This window comes from Corvus cornix, chromosome 1, assembly GCF_000738735.6.
Source record: "Corvus cornix cornix isolate S_Up_H32 chromosome 1, ASM73873v5, whole genome shotgun sequence".
Lineage (NCBI taxonomy): Eukaryota > Metazoa > Chordata > Aves > Passeriformes > Corvidae > Corvus > Corvus cornix.
Window position 1 is genome coordinate 1,645,683 of NC_046332.1, and position 26,806 is coordinate 1,672,488.

At 46.2% G+C, this 26,806-nt stretch overlaps 1 long non-coding RNA gene across 2 annotated transcripts; it reads right to left on the reverse strand.

Moving 5' to 3' along the window:
- Window positions 1–496: 496 nt before the first annotated feature.
- Window positions 497–24,971, reverse strand: LOC120410465. 2 transcript variants are annotated; one of them, XR_005602640.1, is made up of 5 exons: window positions 24,566–24,971; window positions 7,456–7,572; window positions 3,838–4,078; window positions 3,207–3,495; window positions 497–532 (listed from the first exon to the last, which is right to left on the reverse strand). It is a non-coding gene; the product is annotated as an uncharacterized LOC120410465 (long non-coding RNA). The 2 variants fall into 2 exon arrangements; XR_005602639.1 differs by having other exon boundaries at window positions 3,838–7,572.
- Window positions 24,972–26,806: the final 1,835 nt, after the last annotated feature.

Sequence of the window (26,806 nt, forward strand, 5' to 3'; positions counted from 1 at the left end):
CCCCTGTGCTGCCTGGGTTCCTCCTGGCTACCAGGGCTGAGAGCAGCTCTTTGGGTTTCATTTTCACGAAGTGCAGTGAGAACCAAGGGCAGGCTCCAGAGAAGGGGCTCGACCTGGGGGGGAGGGAATTGAATCCCCTTTCATCCTCCTGATTGGTGCTTTTGGTCAGTTAGGCTAATTGGCTGAACTTACACAAGCTGTCCTCACCCCGTGTTCCAGTTTGGTCAAATTTGGAAATACATCCTCTGAGAGAAGGCAGGCTACAACCACCCCTCCCCCACCAGGTTTGGGAAAAAATAAATTATCCTCAAAGGAAAGACAAAGAGATAAAAACTATTTATTTAACAAACACACAGGAAAAGGATAATGATGCTAAATAATAAAACCTCTTGATCTGCTGAGAGAAAACCTGGGAAAATTCAGAGTCCTTCCGTAGATCTCCCTCTCCCTCCTTGGAGCTGGGTCGTGGTGGGCCTTCTTCCAGGGCCAAGGCCTTGGTGGAAATTCCTCCCGATGTATTCTGATGTTGAAACTGTCCAGCAGAGAGAAAAGGGCAAAAAAATGAAGTCCCAGGTAAATAAAAGTTCAACTCTCCGAAGGAAAAGGAGCTGAGGAAAAAAACCTGCCGAAAGCTGGCTGGAAAGGAAAGCAAGCTGGGTGCTTCCCTGCCCTCTCACTCTCCTGCTGCAGCTGAAAAAAAGTCTCTCTCTCTCTCTCTGTGACCTTGAACAAGCTGCAAACTGATTGGAAAAAGCACAAAAATTAATTTCTGGGCATAGGGCAGCGATATGGGATACACATCATAAAGTCACCCCAAGCCACCCCGCGTGGGCGGCTTTCGGGGGCATTGCCCAGAACTGCCCCCGGGGCCTCCAAAGAAAGGTCCCCTTGTCCACCACCTCCCACGCTGAGCTTAGCTCCCAAGTGTGCGTTGTCTCACTTCTAGGTTGATAAAGGTGTCCCAACGACCTCAAGTAACCCCAAATGGCCTCAAGCAACCCCTGGATCAATTAAAAAAGACTCCGATGACCTCGAGAAACCCCAAATGACCTAAAGTAATCCCGGTCAGGGACACCAATGATCACAAGTAAGCCCAAATGACCTCAAGTAAACCTGGTCAGGGACTCCAGTGACCTCAAATAATCCCTAGCAGGGACTCCAATGACCTTGACAAACCCCAAATGACCTCAAGTAACCCCTACCAGGGACTCCAATGACCTCAAGTTACTCCTAGCAGGGTGACCTCAAGCAGCCCCCGAGGTTCTGCACCCTCTTCTCTCAGGGAGGAGCAGCGTGCAGCACCCCGCAGCAGCACATCATAATCAGGCTGGCAGGGGCAGGGATGCGGAGCAGACTCTCCCCCAGCTTCCCTCCCAGCCTGGTCCATCCATCCATCCTCTTCTCAAGGCGCTGGCTCCTCAGCAGCAGGATCTGAGCAAGCCAGAGAACTCACCCTGGCATCAGTGGTAGCCCTTTCATTTCCGCTGCACACAGGTCAGTGCAAGAATCTTAAACTGAGTTTTAACCAAGACCCCAAAGTGATGGAATACTAGCTAAACAGAGAAAAAAGCATAAAAACAGCTTCAGTGGGCCACAAGCCAACGTGACGTGCCCATGTCTTCATTGTTCCTGGCCTCTCCCAAGCCCTGTGCAATGTGTTTGGAGGGAATGGGGCAAAGGGCAGCTGGTGAAGCGTTAACCGCCCACGGTTGTGGAATTCCCATCCACGACACTACACACAGGTCACCGGCAGTGGCTGAATAAAATGCAAACTTGGCTCGTCTTTCCCACTTAGCAAAAGAGCATCTGGACAACTGCTCCCCCTTGGCGATAATTCCAATCAGACAGACTTACGAGTTCCCGTGCCCTGCTAGGAAACACACTTCAGGGTTCAGCAAGGGCTGCAGTGTGGTGAGCCCTGGTACAACAGCAGATCCGACACCCTTCACAATCCATTTCCAGTGCTCTTTTTTACAAACGGCACACTGATGCCTTCCCAATCGCTGTCCTGGCGGCCGCCCCCTTCCTTTGCTCCTGGGCTCCCTGCGCTTTTTCCCGTCAGGGGTTGTAAAATCTGTTGCGTAATCCTTGCCTGTACCTTTACCTTGTTCTCATCCCTCCTTTCATATCTTTCATATCCTGAGGTGCCTTTCTAGCCAATTCCTGCAAGGGCCCACTCGGCCACCTCTCCAGCCCCTGCTCCCGCTGCCTGTGGGCTCTCACCCTCCACAGCCACCAAATTCTTTGCAAAATCACTCATCTCCCCAGTGACCCAAACAAAATCCCTTCTTACATCGGGCCAGCCTTTGGTGACACTTTTGGCACACCAAAGCCGCTTCCCTGTCCAGCCACAGTGCCCAGAACTCCCCGCACACCCGTCCTGGCCCCCGGGCCGCTCTCCCAGCACCACAACCTCTGTAAAGCGCCAGGTCCCGACAGGCGGGCACAGCCACGGTGCCACAGGGATGCGCAGGTGAACGGAATATCCCGCAGCCTCGTGGGGCCGGGGGACACTGCAGCCCCTGCCCGGGGGGTGCTGGGGTCAGGCACCGCCCGGCGCTGGGCCTGGCCACCCCACAGCCTCAGCTCGGTCCTGCGCCTCCCCACAGGCCCCAGCCCGTGCTACCAATCCCACCTTCCACACCTGGCCTCACACTCCTCACCATAGAGAAACCCCCTTAAGTCCTGAGTAAAAAGTGGGCAAACCCAAATCCTCCACCCTGGCTCCATAAGGGCCCAGGGAGGGGGTTGGGGCTGGTAGCAACAATGCTCCCTGTTTTTCCTTATACCTGGCAGCTGGAATACAAAACGGCTTGCCAGCTGGCCCTGTATCAGACTGCATGTGCTGAAGACAAGGCAGAGAACTTGCGAGTCCTCACTGTTCTCTCCTTGCCACACAGCCTCCCACTGCTATGTGCCTGAGCCAGATTTCTCCACACTCCCCTTTGGCCAGTCCTTTCCCAAACCAACGCCACACTGCCCGCTCTGGGGGCGGTTGCCGAGACCCTTTCTCAGTGCCTCTTATTGCCCCCTATGGGCGTCCATGTCCTGAGCTGCCTCTGGGACAATGTGCAAACCATCTCAACATTCTCCCTTCAGAGGTATTTTGGGATTGCCATGCCTGTGGCCGACACCCTTTTTCCGACTTTCCCTTTGCTGCCCACCCAGGGCGCCCTGCCATGTTTTACTCCTGAAGTTGTACTCACCGGTGGGATTTGCCAGGACCCTTCTTGACTTTCCCTTACTGCCCCCTCTGGGCATCCATGTCCAGTGGTCCTTCCCTGTGGACTTTTCACAGACCCCCCTGGGCCACCTCTCATCTCTCTCCTGGACAGTCTCGGGTACCAATCAATGCCCGGTGTCGGCCAGCGCCGAAGGGAGCTGCTCACCGAAACTGGGTGAGGCGCCTCCAGCTCCTCTCGCCACGTGCCGGACGGTGGAAGGATCCCGGACGAGCTCCCAGTTGTCAGGAAAATCCACCAACGCCTGAGGTTTCTGTCCAAAAAGGAGACAGAGGAGCCTGCAACTTTATTGGAGTCAAGGGAGAGAGGCCACCAGGGCACAGCCCGCGGGGTTTCTCTCTCCAGGTACCAGAGGGCACAGCCTCCCTTTATCCCAAACTCCCGGCCGCACGGTGCCCTCTTCCCTTCCCCACTGCTGAGGTACCAGGAAGGTGCAGCCTTCCCGAGCTGCCTAGCCCACATTCCCCCTTGAACCTGGCATTTTCCCCCACAGTTCAGGCTCGTGCAGACCCCTGTGTGTTTCAGGAGCCAGGCTCCCTGGGCTCTGCACCAAAGGCAGTGCAGACAGTCAGACCCATTGCAAAGATGTTCATACCTGTGGCTTCACCCCTCGAATTGTGAAGACATCAGCTTTCCTCTCAGACTCTTCAGTTGGTTCTGGTTTTATTTCTTTACCATCATATCATTTCTTTTTCATACTGAAGCGAAGGAATCTATTTCCCCATTGCCAGGGAAAGACAGCTTCAGTATTTTTATAATGCTCCTTTCTGATTCACTCCTGGTTTTTACATTCTGCTTGGGGTTTTGTGAGATAATAAACAAAGTGGGTCCGATTCCTTGGGAAATAAAATATACAGAAGTGATTTAGTGCTGGCTTCCCAGACTTGGGCATAAGAAGTTCCCTGAAGCAAGCTGGTATTTCAAAACCTGGTCCCGAAATGTATATTCATCTCTGAGATGAAAAGAAAAGATTCTGGAGCAAATCATCCACTACAAAGACGCAGCCACGGGAATATATTTATGGTAAAAACAATGGCTTAGCAAAACACTTCATTATAGCAGAGAGAGAAATCAGACAGGCTTTGAGACAAATAAATGCACGCGGCCCTCAGTCCTGAGGTGTGAGGGGCATTAAGACTAAATGAGTTTGTGTTCAGAAATGTCACAGCTCTCCTGCAAATCAGCGTGAGGCCTGACCCAGCCAGGCGTGGGAGCTCGACTGTGTCCTCCCGAGTGGCTGCAAGCAGCCTTTAGGAAAGGCACAAGAGGTCTTTTCAGGGGAGTCCTGCGTCATCCTGGAAAGCTGGGACAGGGCTGACCCACCGAATAAACAGCTCCTTGCCTTCGTCTCTGGCACGGAAATGCTCTCTGATTTATACACTTTGCTTGCCTGATTTCAGAGTCTGAGTAAGACTGACTTGACATTTTATGGCTACTTTTAGAAGCAAAGAGAAGAGAAAATGAGAAATGCACTGGGCAGGGAAGGACATTTTCAGCTGGAGATTTCTGTCGGTGCTTCTTGTATTGGGTTGCCACTTGCAGAAAATGTTCCAGCTGACAATGAGGACAAACCAAACGTATCCAAAAGCACAAATATTTTGTTTTTAGCAACATCAAGGAGCAGACGTGGCTGGGGAAAGGGTTGTGACAGCAGGGTTAACGAGCCATGTACACCCCCAGAGTTTGGTCTGTTCCAGGGATCAGAAGGGACTGAAGCCAGTGTGTTCTCAGTGACAGTAAATACAACCAATTGCCTCATTTTAAAAACAATTAAGGGAAAAAGAGCAAATGCTGTATTGAACTCATTTGTCTGCACCAGAACAAAAGCAGAGCACAAATGGTTACCTGATGTCGGCGTTTTGGGCGCACGACAAACGGGACGGGGAGCTCGGACAAGCGTTCCAGGAGCTTTTTTATTATTTTATCAGTCTCACATGCAGAGCTGAGACAAGAGATGGTACAGAGCTCACGCTGTCCCAGAGACATCCAAAGATTTCCGGGTTGCAAAGCATTCTTAAAAGCCTTTTGTCCAATAGCATGCTTCTAAAAGTTACAGACATCTGGCTTAACCAATCAACAATAGCACACGTACTCCAGTTGCACACAATGCTGGCTTGTTATGCCTTTTTAACAATAGACAATAATCCATTCTTAAACTTAAACGTATCTGTCATGCTAAGCATATTTTATTTTGCAACATCAAAATCTATTTAGGCCAGGCCTAGAGACTCTAACCATTGTCTTTAGTGTCCTTGCTGCTTATAATTCTAGTTTTCCCAGGCAAAGCTGAATCCTAACTTCTTTCTGACTTTATTTTCTGAAACTTGCTTTTATTTCTCACACCTAAGAACCTTTCACCTTTTGTGTTTCCCCACAATTCCCCTCTTGGTACAACCATAAAGAATCCTCTTAACTTTGTCGCTTATTGACTACCTCGCGTTTCATAGCTCCTCTACGTAAAGGCACTTCTTCTGCTCGCTCTAAGTGGTCCTATTTTACACCACAGCGATTTTAATCCTGTGAAAGGTCGAGTCTGTTTCAAGAATGTAGGTCAAATCCAGCATTACTTGTTTTGTATCATTCGAGTAAGTCTTGTCCATTCCAAGGCCTTAATTCAAAGCCTTCATCCATAACTGCCTGTGTAAGACTCTGAGAGCTTTCTGTGATCCCTTTTCCTACATCATTCTCTTGTACGACAAAAACTTCCTTAACAGATTTGTCTATCATTCGTCGCACACAGTGAAGTATACCAGGCACAACTATCAGTATCACCACCACAATCATCAACACATATAAACTTGCCTTGCAAAGCTCCTTCAACCAAGGTGCAGAGCTCCATCCCTCAAACAAGCCACTAGCCATGATCCACTGTCTCTTTGAATTTGAGATGTTAGGTCTTTCAGCTTTTGTATACTTTTGTGGATGGATTCAGAGCAGTCAGACAAGTTCATACAACACAATCCTTCAAATTCCTCACAACCATGTCCATGTGCCAGTAAAAGGAAATCAATTGGTGCTCTATTTTGAAGGGTAGCATATCTGACACTGTTGACATCAGTCAGCATATCACTGATTGCAATGGATGTGGCATTGGTTTGTTTACTCGGCCAACATCCTACCCGATCCAATTGTTTCAATGCCATTGCTGAGGCAAGTTGGGGTATTAACACACTTGCTGGAACCCTTGCTGCATTTTTCCAGGGTCTAAAATCACTGTTACACTTCTCATCATACAGATGAGCAGATCTCTTCCCTCTTTGTTTTTTCTGAACAACTGTTTTAGCATTGGGTGCTAGCACAGTAAGTTGTCCAGTGCTACATGGACAACCTTCAAGGCATGATAGAATGCCTTGCCAAGCCCTATTTCCACCAATGAACCAATATCCTTTTGGTAATTGTCATGGATACTGATCAATTCCAGAGTGTCCACCCTGACTGCCTGAGCAATTACACCAAAAACTTGAGGTTTTGTAGACAGGGGGATTAGGAGTGACATTGTGTCTGGGAGGATCTCTCTTTTGCTGATTGCTGTCTGGAAAGGTAACGCAGAAATCCATTGTCAAGGAGCGCAAAATTTCCAATTCCTGGGGTTCAGCAGTTGCTCTGGGGAGTTTTATGGTCCAAAGATCCCAATCTTTTACAGGATTGCTCCCACTAGCAATTTCACCTAGCTTGCTGTTAAGTTGCTTTTTAGTTAAGGGATCATGATACATGGGTATCGGCTAATTTTTTACTGAAAAAGTGGCTAAACAGGTTGCAAAAGGGTTTTCTGGGTTTGAATTGCACAGGCATAAGGTATCTGAGCCTGCTGCCTTAGCTAAGGTGACCCAAACATCTGTTTTTAGTTGTGCCACAGGGAGATCTGCATTGCAAAAAGCAAGCAAAGCTAGCAAGCTCCAATAAAACATTTGATTTTGCTCCATTTCTGAGAGCTGCTTTTTGGCAAAAGACTTTCCCATATATTACAACTCGCAAATTCTGCTTTTGTTCCTTCCCAAGTTGCCGGGGAGCCAAATGGCAATGGTAAAACTCCCCAAGAGTGGGAATTTCACCTCTGCAGAACCAGTGGGAGGACACACCTTTACTGAACACAATGGATACCACGCTTTTGCCAAAAGAGCTCTACGAAACCAACAGATCACTCATTTAACATGACATGAAATCAAGGTTTGCAAATCCCACGGGTGAGCAAGGGGCGTCAGGTGTGACTCACAGTCTCTCTGCTCGGCTCACATCTGCGCTCCTGCTTCTTCGCTCGTGGCGTTGTCAGAGTGTTCTCGTGTGGGATATGGTTTGACGTTCCTTGCGGGGACCCACTTAGGTCCTGCACCTGTGGAAACATTTGCCCCAAGTTATTAGTTGAAAAGGACCTTCAGTTTGTCCTGTCTCAGGATTTCTGATTAAAACAGGAGGATTTTCTCTCAATTTTGCTTGTGTGTTATTTGAAAAATGCCTAAAAATTGGTGGATCAGGTTCTGCAAAAGAGCTGTTCAAAAAATTAAAAATATATAAAGCTTTACTCAACCTCATCTGTGGTGTTGCCTCCGTTCCCCCCTTCTATTGATCTAAAGTACGTTTTAGGGATGTTCTTTCAGTGATTGCTTGACCTGTGGGGGAGTGGGCAACACCAAAGGTGTGGCAAACACCCCAATCCATTAAAAACATGGCCAATTTTTGGGATATGTACGCGGGGCCATTGTCTGTTTTGATTTCTTGGGGTATGCCTAGTGAAGCAGATGCTTGCAAAAAATGTTGACAGGCATGATTGGCAGTTTCTCCTGTGTGAACAGAGGCAAATGCCGCTCCTGAGAACGTGTCCACTGATACATGGATGTTCTCAAATTTCCCAAGGGAGGGGTATTTGGTGATGTCTGTTTGCCATAACTGCAGGCTTTGCAAACCCCGTGGATTAACAGCTCCTGTGGAAACAGGGGCTTGCACTGGCTGACAATCAGGGCAAGTACTAATGATAGTTTTGGCTTGACTTTTAGAAATGTGAAACATCCTCACAAGTGCTTGTGCATTTTGGTGGAAAAAGGCATGACTCAGTTTTGCTTGTTCAAAGCTGTTCGGCAAAGTGTTTGAAGCAACCATTGTCAGGTTATCTGCTCGTGTGTTCCCTTCTGCCAGGAATCGGGAAGCGAGGAATGAGCCCTAATATGAGCAACAAAATATTGGTTAGTTCTGTGCAATCATCTCCAGAGTCGTAGAAATCGTCTTTGGAGACCTGTAAGGAAGAAAACCCCATTCCATTATTAACAAAGGATCCCTTCCAGAGGGGTCCCATTGAAAAATGAGACCATAAAGCTGCAATTTTGCCCCCAAAACTGCAAGGAAAAAAGGTTTTGATCGTCCATGTAGCGTAGAGTCCTGGATCGTGGGTGCTTTTGTCGAGCTGCAGACAGTGCTTGTGCGACAAAATACTGGCAAATTGCAGGAGAATTCTTCATTGCTTGGGGAAATGATTTCCAGTGATACCTCTGCAGTGGTTCACCTTGGTTGATGGCTGGAACCGAAAAGGCAAATCTCGGGGCATCCTCGGTATGTTGAAGAAACAGTCCTTTAAATCGATGATGAAAGGCTGGTCTCTGGGAATCATTGATAAGAGAAGGAAGTCCAGGCTGGAAGGGTCCCATACCTTTCTCAGATCATGAAGCAATCTCCAGGAACCTGAAGTCTTCTTATGTATGACAAACACTGGTGAATTCCGGGGACTATTCTGTGGGGGGGATGTGGCCTTTTTGTAGTTGCTCCTTTACTAAGTTTTTGAGGATATTTAATTTTTTCTCTGGTAAAGGCCATTGATTAATCCAGACTGGATTTTCAGTTTTCCAGGACAGGTTTTGACTGGTTGCCATCACAGGCCCACTTCCAGTCTCGCTCCCCACTGGGACAGTACGTCTCTCCCCCACAAGGTGAGGGGTTTCTGCACGATGAAGGGACGAACCGTCACTGCCTTCGCTTCAGGACCTGTAATGGTAATCATGGATTCACTCTGCAAACATACAGTGCTCCCTCCGATCCCTGTGAGTGCACCCGCAGGCACCACCAGATTCCAGTCGCTTGGCCAAAACAGAGGTGGTGAAAATCGGGTGTAAATCCAGGGAACCCAGACAAGGAAAGCTTGGGCACAGCAGAATTAAGCTTCCCTAACGTGTCCCAGACATAAAATATCCTTAAGGTGGGGGATGGGGATTGAAGTTTTGTGCCTCTGGAACAATTGTTCTTGCCTAGGGTGGATGTTTGCCATTAAAACATCAGTGGGTGTAGGTTTTTCCCAGTGAAACCAGGGACTAAAGGAGTCAGTCCTTTTCCAGGATGGCCATTTGGGCAGGGATTTGGCTCAGTACTTGGTACCACTCTCCCACAGGTGCCTTGCTCAGCCTGTGACAGTGACATCAGGTGTAGGGGGGGATCCAGCTGTGCCTCTGGTGGGTGGCACCACGGTGAAGGGCTGAAATGTGGAGCTCCAAACTGGAGGCAGATCCTGTTTCAGAAGTGGTTGGAAATGAGTGCAGTGTTCCTAAGTCCCTGTAGGATCTGATGGACCCCATGGGCTGGGATTGCAGGGCTGCTCAGCACCTCAGTTTCTCCATCCAGGGTGGATGCTCCTGCGGTGACATCCCTGCTTTCTCCGCCCTTCCCAGAGATCAGCAACGGTGTGGAGACCACGGACGAGCTGTCCTTCTGCTCCGAGAACGGCTACGCCAACGAGATGGTGACACCCACGGACCACCGGGACACCAAACTCCGGCTCAACTGAGGACTCTGCTCCGGCCCTGCGCACGCTCTGGCAGCGAGAGCCGCGCTCTCCTGCTTCCTGCGGGATGGGAACCTCCGAGGAACTGCTGGTCGGGCAGAAACCCCCTCCCGCTCCCACCACTGGCTGCTCCACCTCCCTGGTTGTGAGGCTGGGGGGCTTATTTTTGTAAATATGTAGAAAAAACGAATTTTTTGTCTTTTTTTTTTTGAGCGTAATTCTTTCCAGGGCATGAGTGGAAATACTGTGTTCATTAAATCCTCAACCTTATGGCTGAAGTTCTTTGGATCTTGATGTGAGAGCCTGAGTCCCCTGGGGGGGTTTGGGAGCAACACGGTGGACGCGTGTCCCCTTTCTCCCCCGTTCCCTAATCCAGTCCTTCCCCGGTGCAGCGACTGTGTAGCTGAATGTTGTGATGTTCTTGTGAAGTGTTCCTTTTGTTATGGTTTATTTTCTTTTGGTTTTCCCTCATTCCCCTTTTCCTGGGCAATGGAAGTGTAGCTCTGATGCACCAGGAGGCTGTTGGGAGAAGAGAGGCTTGCCGAGGAGAGGAATTCACGCTGCTCCTCCCTGCTGAAGTTCAGAGCCGGGGAAGGGCCTGCACTGGCTCAGGCGCTCGGGCACCTGCTCCTTGTCCCATCCTCTTTCCCCAAAGCCTGGATGCTCGATGGGGAATGGCCTTCTTGGAATGTCCTGCCAGAGTTGTGAAGGCAAATCCTGAGCATTTCCTGTAGATTGGGCTCTGCTGGCAGCAGGTTTGGATTTTTTTTTTTCTCCTTTTTTTCCTCTCTTCTCCCCAAGCTGGGCTCTGCTGGGAGCCCAGATGGCTCGTGACAGACAGGCAGTGCCATGGGCACCATCACTCCTGGCATCTGGCTGAAGTGCCTGCCACTCCAAGTGGCATTTGCAGTCACTCCTTGTTTCCCTTCTGGAAGAGGAGGTGGTGGTGCAGGGGGAGATTCCCCTCTCTCTGGGCCAAGGAGATGCCCGTGGGTGAAGAAATTGTAAATAGTTTGGAAGGCAAAACAACCCCGGGATATGATGTATTCCTGCAAGGAGACCTTTGCTCCTTGCTGTAAAAGCAGGATCTTTACAGCTGCAGGTTCATGTCCTCCAAAGGAGCGATGGTCTTGCAGCCAGTGCTGACGGGCTCTGAAGGCAGGAGCTCCCATCAGCAAGTTTCCAATGCAAAAGGCTTTAAACCAAAATCTTAGAGCAGAGGTTAAAAGTAAAAAAAAAAGATAAATTGAAAAAGGAGAGGAGAAGGCAGTCTGGGGGATGCCGATACACATCACATTCCACACCTAAAGGCAGGAGAGAAACAGCCCTGAGCAGTTTGTTCTTGCTTTGGAACTGCTCTGGCCTTTTCAGCTGAGATCCGGTGGCATTTTGAAGCCCTGGAGTTTAGGGCTTGGTGTGTAAGAGTTGGGGACAAAAGTGGCCGACTTATCTCTGTGAAAAACCCCATTGATAATGAAAGTGTGCATTTTGGTGCTCCACCACCTAAAAAAGCACCACGTAAAATCCAGACTTTATTCCTTTGCATCTTCCCTGGGTTTTTAGGAATGTATGTGGAACAAGGCCCTGGTCCATGCTCCCTCTTACCTTGCCCAAATACTCTCCTTCTCCATGGTACTCCCCAGTCTGTGAAATACAGTGTGTCTTGTTCTGCAGAACTGCAAGATTTTGGTGGATTTGAAGGTATTTTGAGAACTGAGTTGCTTCTCCCTTTGATGTGGTGCTGTATTGAAACATTCCTGGTGGATTGTCATTGCCAAGTGAGAGATGTTGTTAAACCTCGGCATCTGTTGGTGATCACCTGCATGTTCTGTTTTTATCCTTGGAGATGACTTTATTGAGAGGTTAAGTGCTTAAGAACTTGGAAGTGTTGAAAGCAAACCAACAAAAAATTGTTTTCACAATTAACTTTTTTTCTTTTTTTTATGACAAGACCCAAATTTCACGCATAATGCACTGACTGTTACTGTCCTGAATATTTGCTACCTTTTTTTTTCTTTTGGAAGAAAAAGAGGATGATACTTTTCTGATGAGAATAGAGCTAGACCAAAATAAACTCTGCAATGCTCTGTGAAATAAACTGTCAGTATTCCCCTGCCAGTCTATCGTTGTTTTGTGTTATGGCACTACACAGGGGCTCCACCGCCCGATCCAGGGAGTTCTCCCATTATTTTTGTTGTTCTCAGCACCTGGCAGCTCATTTTAACCCCACAGGTTGAAAATCCCCTGGGAGCAGTTGGAATCAGAGCAAATCACACAAAAGCCAGGCTGGGAGAGAATGAGATGTTCCAGGTATTTCCTTTTCCCAGTGCGCTTTTAATTTAACGCAGAACCCCTCTCTTCCCCTCAGAGCCTCTATCTTCTAATTTGGAGTTTTTCTCAGAAAAGAATTCCCTGCCTAGGCTGGGAAAAAAGCCTCCAAATTATTTAGGGTGCTTTGGGATGGTGTCACATGGGTTCAGCTGGTCACTTGGAGCCCTTGGCAAGAAACCCGTCATCTCCTGTGCGCACGGAGAAGCTCAGCGTGACCGTAAGTGAATAAATAATAGCAACAAACCAATTAACCCCTGGAAGGCGCTGCCGTTCCGCCGCTGCCCACCGGAGGGCCCTGCTCGGCCCCGCCGCTCCGTGTCCGCCAGACGGCGCCCGCGGGGCTCCGTGGGGGGGTCCCGGGGCCCCGATCCCGCCTCGGTGCCGCGGGCCCGGGACCCGCGCTGCGCCCGGCGGACACCGGCAGGAGCGGGCCCGAGCCCCCGGAGCGATGCTCCCGCCGCATCCCGGCATGAGCGGCCGCTGCGGGAATGGAGGGGGTTTCAGTTCCGAACCTTCCCATTCCGGCAGCTCTTCCCACCTTTAGAAAAGGTACTAAAAGCCAGATCCGCTGCTGGTCTGCAGCGTCCCCTTGTAACCACAGCGAACACGCCGCTGCGCTGCCTACTGCCCTTCTCGGCGACGCGGACCGTAACATTCCCGGAATCGCGGAGTGCGAAGCTAAACCAAATTGCTCCCGGCTGAAAACTCGACAAGGAAAATGGGCCAGCACGGAAAGCTTCGCTGACCTTCCCCCTTAGGAGTGATCACTCGAAAAGTTTCCAGCTACATCTTGCAGAGAGATAAACGAGGACAAAACGTTTGCTCAGACCTTGCGCCTGATATTTGGAAACCTGTATTCACTCCACAACCAAATGACGATTTTCTTTCCTTTGCAGCCTGCAAACTGCACACAGCCCGTGGTGCTCTGCACGGCCTTTTGAGCTGTGCACCAACACTTAGATTCTCGCAGAGCCTGACGCACTTCTCGCACACAAGAATGTGCCGGGACACACACAGATGCTCCATTTCCCCTCCGCCTCGCAGCCTTCCATGAGCACACCACACCCTGGGGCTGTGCGCCTTCCTTCTCAGCTGGGTGCACCTCGCATTTTTTCACTGTCAGATCCCAGTGTCCAACCTTAAAACGTCCAGCAAAAAACCCCGGTGCTAGAACAGAAGGCCAGCGGTGGCGTTCCCCTGCTGCCTATAAACTACGGCAAACACAGCGCTGCTGTGCACTTTCCTCCTCAGCTACTCACACACTTCTGCAGTCAGTCTAAACCGAAAATTGCTGAGCTACAGCTGGCACAGATCAATTGCCAGGACAGAGAGCTCGCTCGGACCTTTCCCATTACGTTGGGAAACTCTAATTTGCATCGCAGTCAAGTGACAGTCACTCTCTCCTGGCAGGTCGTGAACTGCAGTCACGCTCTGGTGCTCCGCTAAATGTCCCATCACCCAATTTTAGTCATGCAGACACCAAATTTGTGCCAGGACGGAAGCAACAGGAGGGTAGTTCCTCCTCCTGGCACCACACTGGGGCTGGGCACCTTCCTCCTCAGCTCGATTCCACCTCCAAAATTCAACACATCCAAGGATCGTTCCCACACAAAAGCCGCCACGACCGACATCAGAATTCAATGATATTTAAGGGCCCTTTTAATGCAATTCTATGATTCTGTGATGATTCTATGAAGTATTTGTGGGTTTTTTTTTCCAGCAGGCATCAAGGACAAGGTAGTTCTACAATATGATATGTTTGCTTTTGCTTTGCATATAATTTAGATCCTTAGTACCCAAGTAAGAGAGAAAATAATTAGAAGTGAGTTGAAATCTGAAGGAAGTTGAGAAATAGAGCTGGAGGCTGAAACGCAGCTCTAGGAAAGGTACATGAGAGAGGCAGGAGTAAGAAGTAAAAAATAATCACAGCAGGAATAAAAAACATAAGAAAAAAGACAAGGAAAGGTGGGGTGGAGAAATCCAGATAGTATAGAAAATGAAATGCCCACTTAATCCTTAAGGCTTTCCTTTCAGGTCAGCCAAGAAGAATCCCAGCAGGAAGCTAATTAAAATTTGTGCCTTTTCAGATTTCACAGAGGAAAGAAGCTCCTGCATTATTTTGGCAACCTTTTAAAACGCCAAATTTACTCCAAACCATTTTCCCTACCCATATCATTGGGCTTCCTACCTGCAGTTTCAGAGATGTGTGGCTCCACCAGTGCCAGCTCCAAGCTGCCCTTCCAAGGAGCCAAAAGGCAAAATAACCCGAGGACTGGATATTTAAGCAACTGAAACCCACCGGGTATTTAGAATACACATTTTATCCAGGACCCAGCTTCAGGCAATGAGGAGAATGAGGTGTCTTCAGCAGGTGATTAATTTAACTCATCAGCTCTCTAACAACCAGCCTGTGATGGGTGTTTTTGAATTTAGGAGCTGGGTCTCAGATAGCCTAAACAAAGCCTATTATAAAAGAGATGTGCAAATACCTTCTAATGCTGTGAAGATCAGGGAATTTCATATTTGTCTGCTTAAAAGAAAATAGCAAGAAAAAAAATAGTAATAATAAAAAAAGGCAGAATAAAAAAGCTGAGGTAAAAAAATCCCAGCCCTTGAAAAATCAGGTCATAGTTCCTGTTCAGGTAATTTATTTTTTATAGGCAGTATTTTTCTCTTTCTAGTGAAGTATTTAAGTCAGAGAAGACTGACAGCATAGGCAACATGACTTATGTAGCTTTTATTTATTTTCCTGTTTGCTTTCATGGCACCAGGATGAGTTGCCCCTTGCATGAAGGTCATTTCAGTGGCCCTAAAAAAAAAAAAAAAAAAAAAAACCAATAAAAACCAAACTAAAAGCAAGGTGCCAAATTGACAGTGACTTGAACAAAAGCCAGGAACCAATTATTCTGCTACCGAATATCAAACGATATTTTTGTTACCACGCATCCCTGAGTACCTAAACCTCAAATATTGTGGAGAATTTCAAGCAAAGAAATAATAATAAAAAAAATCTATTTGTTTGGTGTACAAATATACGTATATAAATATATATATGTATCAGAACTAGAGAAAGGAGGAAAAAACAGTCTTTCTTTCAATTGTGTACAGCGTGACTACTAAGAAACACACACTTGTAAAGAAATAGCTGTAACAAATAGCTGCATATTCCCAGATGATCAAAGGAATGTTAAATGCTACCATTTAATGCAGTCAATATCCAAATCCGAATGTACAGTAGCGCTGATTAATAACATCAATCAATCGCTATTTTTACATCAGCTGAGCTTAAAAAAACCAACCAACCAACCAACCCGGCCTTTTTTGCGCCAGTTTCCGAAGGGCAGGCGGCTTTTGGCTCGCTATTGACGATTTGCGGGGAATTTAAAGCAGAAATGCGGGGCCGCGCTGGGCCGCGGGCCTGAGGGGCAGCGCCGTGCCCTGGCTGCCCCCTAGCGGCCGCGGGCCGCACCCTCCGCGCCAGCGCTCCTGAGCTGATTAGAACGTAATTACAATTTAATTAACCGCTGGCTGTGGGAAAGAACCGTGAGGCCGCCGGTGACACCCGCGCAGCGACCCTGCGCTTCCTCCTGCAGTGGCGCTGTATATGTGCTCTGTCGCCACTGGTCAGAAAACAGCTGGATTCTTCGGCTGAAGCTTAGTTCAAATGTGCCTTCTGTGCATGGTAGTGCTGTATTTATTTATCATAGTTTATTAATTTTACTTTGTCCAGTTCTGGGCTTCTCAGGACATGGAGCTCCTGGAGCACGTCCAGCCGAGGGATGCAGAGATGCTGAAGGGACTGGAGCACCTCCCTGCCGAGGAAAGGCTGACGGAGCTGGGGCTGTCCAGCTGTTTGTGCAGCCATTCAGGCAAATAATTCATATTTCAACGCACAGGAACCTCTTGCTTTATTTATAGCTTTACAAATCATGCAGGAGCTTTTATTTTTGATAAACACCGGATGCTGATGGTTACCAAATATCCTGTATTTGGATTGTTTTGCTAAAAATAGCTTCAGAGAAAGCAGGTCCAGCACTGGTAGTGATTATTCTGACAAACCCCTGGTTTGGCTACAGCAGAGGATCCTTTCTGAACCTGCAAACCTCTCCCAGCAGCTTTGTTACTATTAAGTGCACCCACAATGCTGCTCAATCAGGTGCTACACATTAACAGCTAACTTGTCCTTTTTCCCACCTTTTTCTCCCAAAAAAGAGAACAGGGTTGACTTTGCTTTTCTTTGATGTACAATAATCTATATCTCCAAAGTTAAGAACCCAGAGAATCTGCTCCAACACTTGTCTTCTATATCTTCCCACTAAAAAAAAACCCAAATAAGCAAAACTCCACAAAAGATTCAGTGCTGTCTCAGTGTCCTGTTTTGTCTCTTGACACTCACATCCAAAATAATACATGTTGTCACACATGCAGGTAAATAGCTGTAAAGAGTTGTAAACGAAAATAAAGTAGTATGTATAATATGACTAACATGTAGACAGAGAACCATAATGGTCTATAATGGTAGAAAGGCTTATTGAGAGAGACCCTATCTTTTACTAGAACAACAGAGAGCTAGAAAAAGCCCCACACAGGCTTTTCTTCAGGTTTGAAATGTGTAAAAACCTTTGCAGTCCAGACTACAGTTGGCAAATTTTACCAGCAAACGTTGAGAAATGCAGTTTTAGGGCAGACAAAAACCTTTGCCAAATCTGAAGTACTCACCATGAGTTAGAGCCAAGAAGAGAAAGAGCTAGAATGTCAAAAGGATTTATCTTATTTCTTCTGAAATGGAAACAGTGACCGAAGTCATAAACAAAAGCCCTGACACAGCCACATGCAAACAGCTCTCGTTCCATTCACAAACCAGCAGGCAGCACTCCCTGAGCTAAAGCAGGGCAGCTGCGAGGTTTGAGTGTCCTCCTCATTTTGTGACAGCTGATTTTTCCATGGACAGCATCCTGACTGTCTTTGGACAGTCCTGAGGTGCAGCTTGTCTGCTTGCACTGTTAAACTGTGTTATATTTTAACCTCATTAGTGAAGGGACCGAGTCAAGCTCAGATTTTGTGTCACCATATCCAAGAGTGGGGGGGGGGGGAAAAGAGGTAAACCACCCAAACTGATTGCATTTCCATGCCACAGCTTTCAAAAAGATCATTTGGCTTTAAAAAAAATAATAAAAAGTAAAGTGCTTTTTAAACTTCAACTCTTAACTCCCTCATGTTCAAAATACCTGTTTCAACATGATGTTCTAATATATGTGCAACCAAATACCTGCATGCAGCAGCATTTCTTGTAGAATCTTGCACAATTAAATAGAGATTTATTTTTTAAAAGTGTCCATTTTCAAGGCATGAGTTGGAGCACCTTCATATGATTGGAATCAGCAGAGAGCCAAGGTGGACCAAGAAACAGCGTAAGCAAAATAGATATTTAGATGACATAATATATAAAATGAGACTGATTTACTGTTGGAAATTTATAAAAAGGAAAATAATCACAACAGCAGCATTGTAAATCTTGGTTTCTGGTGCATTTTTAACCTCAGGAGATAAATGCTGTACAAAATGAACTCTTGAACTCCTAACTCTTCCTCATCCAAGCCGATCCCACCTCCAACACTGATGAGGTCTAGAAGGGACTAAATGCTCAGGAACACAGATGCAAACCTGCCTCGTGGTTTTCCCTGGGAAAACAGCAGGAGAAAGTGCCAGGGATATTCTCCACAGCTCAGAGGGTGAAACTGGGAGACTCTTGCTTGGCAAGGACAGTGCCAAACCCCCTCAGGACAGGGCTTATGACCTGACAGGTTTCTAAGACACACACGAGCTGCACCTGAGCCCTTCCCACCATCCCCAGCCCCAGCTGGGCCTATTTAACACTACAGTTTTCAGGACTTGTACGGGGTCAGGTCAAATCCATCTCTAAGAAGTAGTATTACTGAGTTTGTGATGCTCATCCCTTTCCCTCAGGTTAAACCCTTAAGCTACACAGGAGCACAGGATGGTATCAGCTAATAGAGGGGGGGGGAGTTTTATCCCAGAATTTTCCTCTTGGACTCCAAACAGCTCATTTTCAGAAGGGAGAGCAATGACACAGCAGCACTGTCTTGTTCCCAACACCTCCAGCATACACCAGACACAGAAATCAGCTTGCAACAAGCAGAAATATTTCCTGACCCAGATTCAGGCATTTTATGAACTTTGAGCCTCTTTCTGGCTGCAGAGATAAAATGCTGTGCTGAAAGTAAGAAACACTGATAGCTGTCAGAAGCAAAGGTCTTTGCCCTCCCTCACTGTGTGTGGTTAAGGACATTTATATGGGATTTCACAACAAAAATGAATGCATTTTTCGGCCCTGAGAGCCTCTCCACTTGATTTGTTCCATTGCTTCTGCTGCGCAGCGCAGCACTGACTGCAAAATGTTACACAACAAGTGTTTGCTGAGTGCTCCAACAGAAAGACACCTGAGCAGAGAAGTGGCATCCTCCCAAGTGACACGTCCTCCTGCCCGAACTGCCTGGTGCCTCCAGGCATCTCCGCCTGCTCACCCTGTGGAGGTCACAGGAAGAAAGGCAGGGGCTTCACACCCAGAGCACTGAAGCAGGAAAGACCAAGAAGTATATGAAAGACGAACATGAGGGGTTAAAGAAAATGAAATAAATCAGTGTTAAATAATCCCTGTTTAAACCCAAATAACAGCACTGCAGATAGCAAAAATAGAAATTACCCTGGACTGTTGTTCTTTATTTTGAAGCTAGGGAATACATTTAATTGTACTGTGTTTGAAAATTTCCTAGTGTTTTCTAACAACAGATGTCCAGTTTTCTGAAGAAGGCAATGTGGTCCATTATTGGCCCCATTCACGACCCATAACAAGAGGGTTTTTATACATGGCTACAACACGAATGCTAATCGACACTTGGGGGGGAAATTGTATGGAATTGCTTCAGAGATTTTCTTTATTTATTTATTAGCTAACAAAGTGTTCTATATTTATTCCTTCTAAACGAAAATGATTTGTTCTGAAACTCTGAAGACAATTCTGGTGGTACTGGTGTGTCATTTTACAGTCAGTGTTACAAGGCCATCTGGCACGCTGAATTTTTCCTGCCATTGCTAAAATGAAAGGTACCCCGTTATCTCAGCCAACATGAATGATAAAGTTTGGTTTCCCACTTCCACATCCCCCATCCTTTTCCTTTTTCCTGCTGCAATGCCCCCACCACCCATCCCAGGGTGGCCCAAGCTCCGTCCTGTCCTGTGTGGGATGAGCCCTGCACTCCCTGTCTGGCCAGGGGGAGCTGCCCCAGTCTGCCCTGCCCGTGGTTTCCAAAGGAAAAAAAACCCCACCTGAGCCAGGAGGGGTTCTTGAGCAGAGCTGGGAGTCAGCAGGGTGAAAACTCCCCTTGCTTTCCCCATAGCAGAGCCATGTTTTTCAATAAATTCAGTCAAAAACCCAAAGAACCAAAAAATGCGGCAGGGGCTGAAAATGACCCAGCTGAAAGAGTATAATTGGATTTGGAGAGGGGAAGCCTGTTTCAAAAGAAAATTCCTGGGATGCTTGTTTTTAAAGGGGTAGCAGCAACCTCAAGAAAACAACGAAGCAGCTGCTAGAAAATGAAGGGTAAAGTGAGGTCTGACCTCAGGACTTGCCCTGGTTCTGCAAATCTCTCACATCCTTGGGAGCGAAATAATCCTCAGCACAACAGAACCCAGGTGAATTGCTCCAGACGCTGCTGAGAGCATGAGATTCCCACTGAGGTAAAAAGGGCAAATGTACAACAAGACAGGGAGACAGCTTTCAGCCACCTAAGGCAGGCAACATTTCTGGGACAAGTTTTTAATATGATTTTTTGGATGCTTGTGACTTAACCATGTTCCAGTGCTGCTGAAAGCAGGTTGTTTGTAGTTGCAATGCACAGCTGAAGGAGCAAGGCTCTATTTACACAACAATTCTGTGGAACTACCACACTGAACACACTATGGGACAAATCCTAGAAAAAATGATAAATCTGTACAAACAAGACAAGCAGAAAAAGTATTACCATTAATGCTTCGTCTTCAGAGCAAGAGACTGCGACAGAGCCTGCCTTGAATCTAAATTAAAAAGCTTCCAGGAGACTGCATAGTTTTGTTCAGAGAGAAACAGGGTGAGCCAATATTAGAGGCAAATTTAAGAGATGGCAAAGTGCTGAATGTCTCTATTACCCAAGCAATTTCTTCAGAGGGCCAAATTATTTCTAACCTCTGGGGGGATTGGGTCTGCACTACAGTATCCATATTTTGTACAGGAAAGCCACAGTTAAACGCTGCCTCACTGAGGGGTTCAATGAATGCTTCTGCAGAGCCACGAGTTTCTTTTGAATTTGCTTTTTTTTTTTATCAGTTGATTTGCTTTCAGATCACACATGGTAACTGCAGAAGAGTTTTTTTACTGTAAGAACATACATGAAACACACAGAGGAAAAATTTCATTGCTGCTTGGCTGGATAAATGTGGGGGGGAAACGGGATTTTCCTCATGATATTCATTCTCCTCAGGCCATCACTTTAAAGTCAACCCTATCTGCCACAAACTGTGCTAATTCACAAAAGAATTCATAAATTCATAATGCAAAGTAAAGAACTTCTGCATAAAAATTTTCAGCCTGGACACGAAGATACCCTGTGTTATATATGACTTCCCAGTGCCAGGGGACAGCAATGAAAGAAAAAACAATAGATGGATATATTGCAATATATAGACATAATAAAAAAGAAAAGGCTGATAAAATCTTTCGATTCCAGCAGTTCCAGTATATGGTTTGTGTTCACTACACCCTCTTCCTGTTTGCCTGAGAGCTTATCTTTGACCAAAACCATCATTGTTTAAGGTCTGACTAATACCCACAAAAACAAGGACAGGCTGAGAAGGACACGAGAGCTTTGATTTCTGTATGGGAATTGCTCAAGTTAGGCTTCTTTTTTTGCCTAGAATAGGACCACTCTTTACATATATAGGTAAAATTTATCACCAATCATACAAAAGCAAACAGTTCCTATTGGGTTACTTGCAATGACTAATGATAAGTGTATCCCTAACTGTCTTCGGTATGGATTTAGGCTCACGTATAAAACAGGCTTCTTCTCTTCTTTTAAGACCTGGACATTTAAAATCAGGTGTCTCAGCAAGCTTTTGTAGGGATTTGTTTGTATTGAAATCTAGGGTTTCCAATATTTACTTTGCCTAAATAACCTCTTTAAAATTTTCTGTTTCTTTGCACTTCTCTGCAGGAAAAACAATTTGCTAATATCAAGTATTAAGGGAAATTTGCACAGGAAGAGGCAATCAAATCTCTGATTTGTTCAAACAAGACACTCCCTTCCTCAATTTCCTACCTCCTTTCATTGAAGACTACTAAATTCAAATTACATGCTACAAATTGAATGAAACAGAATTCCTCTCTTACCAGTTCCAACTTCATGAGTAACCCCGTAGAGACACACACCCAATCATCTCAAAATTTATACAAAGGCTTAGCTTCAGCTATATTTGTCTTCAGTGTATTTACTCGTGTCTAAATGTAAATGGGTCCCAAAGCACTTAAAGAATCAGAGGTCTGAGTTGCCACAAGTGCTTCTTTTTCCTTCTTTCTTTCCTCTGGAATTCTTCCTGTCCTCCCTGGTACACTGAATGTGTCTGAGCACGTTCTGCAGGGTCAAACACTGCCCTGCAAAATCACACGGCAATGTGACTTCGCTGTTTGCAGCCCCCCTGACAGGTTTGTCACAGGGCACGTTGGGAAAGCACCCAGCTACTTCACCAGCAGCGAAAAGAGGGGTTTAAAAGAGTCAGATTAATTGGATCATTCATCACCAAATTTGTCTTTGGAGCACAGTTAGTACTTGCCTCACAGCTGATCATTGTTTACTTTATGGGGATGAATAGCTTTATTCAAAAATACTATTGCACTATAATCTTACAGTTTAGCTTCTGCACTCTAACATCTCTATTTTTATTATTATTTTTTTTTATTATTCTGCATTTTCACAACCTCTGTCTTTGAAGGGGGAGGAAAAGCAGGACTCTGGTCCCCTATAACTCATTTGCCAAGCTGTGCTAGCTAATCCCTTTAAAGAATAACCTGCTGGCCAAGGCTCTTCTGGAGCAAAGCAAAGACTTGGTATCGCCAGCCCCATGGAGCACCCACGAGTTCAAGGGGCAGGGGACCAGAGGTCACTGCTGAGCCTTCACCTCTCTGACAACGGCACGCAGAACCAATTTCCTCTGGGCTTTATTTAGCAGGCATGAGGCCAGCATGGGAAGCAGCCCTTCCCCCAGATGTGCAGCGTAAAAGGAGTTATTTATCAGTGAGCTCCAGAGCCAGGCTGTGATCAGCACAGAGCAGGCCTCTGTGTGACACAGCGGCTCTCCTGTTCCCTGAAACAATGCCTTACAACAGCTAAATTAAAGCTAATCTGTGCCTGGAGCCTGTTTTCTGGCATTATTCTCTTTTAGAGGACACTGCTTTACACCCATTTCTCACCAGGATTCCTGGAAGAATGGGAAGATTCACAGGGGAGGTGGTGGCACTGTCCAAGGTGAGCAGCTGAAGGGACCTTGGGCAAACACCAGGGGTTTCTGACAGCCCAAGCCCCTTCTCTGCTGACCATTCCAGCAGTCTCTTCAACACAAGCATTTTTCTTCCCAAAAAACCTCCTAAAATGGTGGTCTCCTTGCTCTCCTTGTTAAACACCCCCCAAATAAACAGATATTAAATAATGCCTGTTCTTCTAAGTTCCTTTCCCGAAACAATTGGGTCTCTCCTCTCCCATCTTTGCCCTTTGTTAGGGGAAGTACCATTGCACTTGTTTTGCATGGAAAAAATATGTCACATATAAACCATGAGATTCTTCTGGGACTACAAGGACCACAGGTATTAATCCATGGTAAATTGTGGGATTGGGCAAATTCTCTTCATTAGGCCTGTTTCAGTATTCTTAATTCTGTCCTTCACTCTAAAGCCACATGGGTCCTTTACAACCTGGAAGAACAAGACAACTTCTCTTCTAAGGCCTTGCAACTGTAATAAATATAAGGAAATTTACTGATTTACTGGACTGATAGACTGAAAACAGTGTAAAATCATCCTTCCAGCACTTGCAATTAGAAGAATAAAAAAAATCTTTCTGGAGCAGGAAGGGGGGACTGGCATGAGTTTAAGCAGAACATTTCAAGTACTGGGACTGTAACTGAGCCATCCTAAACCTGGGCGCTTTCAGAGCCCAGGCTTTAAAGCTAATCCTTGCAGATGGCTTTGAGAAACTGATGTTTTTATCCTCATTTTACTAAATTCTAGAGATCTTTTTAAACTGTAGAGCATTTCAAAGCATCCAGGCTTTGGTCTGAGTCAGAAAAAGTAGGGCTACAGAAATCTCAGTCCCACCAGCTTCATCCTTTTTCTGAGACATTATGACACAATTATCTTGAGAGTAGATGACTTCTTTTCTACGTTTGGTTTTTGGGTTTTTTTTCAGAAATGTTAAAAAACCACACCAATAGCTGTAAGATGAAACTGCAAGTATTCACTGGCTGAGACAGAGGCCTGACATAAGAAATTTCAGAGCACTGAAAAATAATTTACCCCAGCAGGGGCAGGATTTTACAAGGGAAGCTGTTGGCCAAGTGTAACTCTTGGCAGCACTGCCAGCTCCACTTAGAAGAAATAACGTGCCTATGCAAATCAGCCAGCTCTTGAAAATTCACAAGCCCCAAAAGCTGCACCTCAGTCGTGCAGCCAAAAGGAAAGGCTATTCCTTCAATGTTAGCCATATTTTGAGTAATTTCCAAAAGGATCCATTTTGCCAATCTTTTACGTCTTTGAATGAATTAGAATTAGGGAAGAGGGATCATTACACCCTAATTCTGCTCTCAGACTTTCTACAGTGCCATATTTCTTTCTCCCTTGCTTCTGAGCCACACCTTTAATGTCATCGGGGTAAGGGAAGGGGTTCAGTGTCATGGGGAGAGGATGTTCTGACACTTTGAGAACAGGGATTTGCGTGTCTGGACTTGGCTTGTCTCACCTTGTCCCACAAAGGCCGAGCAGTGTGGCCCCAGGAAGAGGAGACATGAGTGAGGGGAGGCAGAAGTCTCGATGGTCTGAATTTCTACACCTCCATCCCCTTCCAACATGCCCATCTTTCTCCCCTGAGGATACTGGGAAGTGCAGTTTAGGAAGAGAATCATTAAATACCTGCTGTGCAGCTTTTCTCCCTTCCTGCAGTGCAGTGCTTGCCTTGCTCTCCACCCAGGAACAGATGAAGGATGCTTGTTTTAGCTCTTCCTTTGTCCCAATGCCTGGATCTCTGCAGATTTGGATTTGGATGCTGCTCCACGTGGACCCTCAGCAGCAGAGAAGCACAAAACAATCTCTGCTTCCCTTCCAACCTCAGCCAGTCTGTGATAAGAAGTCATATCAAGATGCAAATTAAAAAATGAAAGCTTAATTCTTCTACTGCAGGGACAAAAGCATCTCGATGATTTTAAAATGAAACTCATCCTTAATCTCACCAGGGAGTTCGAATTTTTGCTTCAAAACAGATGTCACATTATCTCACCCAATAAATTACCTTTCTCTCTCTCCCTTTCATTTAGCACTCTTTGCCCAAGCAAAGTGCAAATTTCACGGATAGAAAGAAAAAAATATTAAAAAAAGCAAGCAGAAAGAGAATGGAGGAGAAAGAGAAAATCACGTGGCTCAGATACCAGGGCGGCTTATTGTACAAGGCAGACTGTATTGCTCTGCTCTTGTGCTTGAATAACACAAGGACATTTTGTTAATGTAGAGCCCATCACATCTGAAAGGCCTACTCAACCTTGGGCAAATTTTAAAAAATCACCTTCACCAATTTTAAACGAAAAACCACAATACAAATACAATGCTTCCTTATTTGTCCCACTACTGAGATTAATTATTTATATTAATTATTAATACAAACCGTAAAAGATAAATTATCTTTACCAGCCATGACAATACCCAGTATTTCTTTTAGCACCTGCTAACAGCTTTTAAGAATACCTAATGTTTGCAGCCTTGCACAATATTTACATTTCAAACAAAACAGGAAAACTTCCTGCCTCAAAAACAGTCGTTTCTGATAAAGCCACTTCAAATAATCCTCTACCTCTCCATCTCAAACTCAACAGCATCATTTCACCACTTAGTACGCACATAAAAGAACAAAGGCTGTAAGGTAAGTACCCAAAAGGCAGGAAATTTAGTAACCAAAGAGTACGTCACAAAACATCTTAACCCCCGTCACTTACAGCAAACACCGGCCTGCAATGAGCTCCATTATTGCAGGGCTGCAGCACAAAGCACTTTGCAGGGACAGGGAGAGAAAGACACCACTCCAAGTCCAACCAGCCGCTCCTAATCCAAGGGCTGCAGCCAGCGAGGCTTTTCTTCCGAGGCGTATTTGCTGTATCTGCCACCTGGGTGACATTAAATTAATCACCATGGGCTGGGCAGGGAAGGTGCAGCAACCTCCCGGCCTGGGATGCTCTGCATTTTTCCCCTGCTTTTCCCCTGCTGCTGGGCCATCCTTGCAGATACAACTGGAGTAGATTGGGGAATGTGGAATATTTCAAACTCTACTCGATACGTGGTTCCAGTCATAATTTTTACTTCAGCATTTCTGGGCTGAAACCTCCTTGCTGTGACTTTGCAAAGGGGAATGGGCTGATTTTATTCCACATATAAACTGAATCTCATTGACCTCAGGAAGCTCTGCCGTTATCAGTGTGTCCACAGGGCTGGATTCCTTAATCAAGACACCGATGAGTGCATTTATTGTTACTCTGTAATGCTACCACATTCATTTCACTCCCCAGTCTCTCCTCATCTGCCAGTGAGCAAAGTGGTGTGGAAAATCACTTCATCAGGAAGGAATCAAAGGCCATTGCGAAATTTTCCTTGGAGTAATCCCTTAATCTGGCAGTTTTCTGAAGAAGCCGTGCATCTGTGATGTGCAGACATCTCATTGCTAGGGAACAAAGCTCGCCTGTAGTTACTGCTTGATGTTAAATTCAAGCTTAAACAACACTGCTGTAACTGTTGCTCCTGCATGACACAGCCTTCACATTTGGTTGACATTAAATTGTTTAAACCCAGCATTTATTGTTTCCCCAAACAATGCTGCCATTCTCAGATTTTAAAGTGCTGCTAACTGTGCTTTTTTCTTCTTAGGCTTCCTCAGCTTTTCCATCCCAGACCCTGCTGAGGAGTGTGTGGGGTGGGTTTATCATCTCCAGCCAGCTCCAGTGGCAAGTGAGGTGAAATTTTGACTCTCCTGGGTGTTGGATGCTTATTTGTGAAAATTTATGCTCATCAAGGCAGAGGCATCAGCAAACCTCATATTCTACTCTGTTCCTGAAATGTTTTGAAATTTCTGATAGCCCAAATATTTCAAGGCAGTGGATATGTTAGAGAATG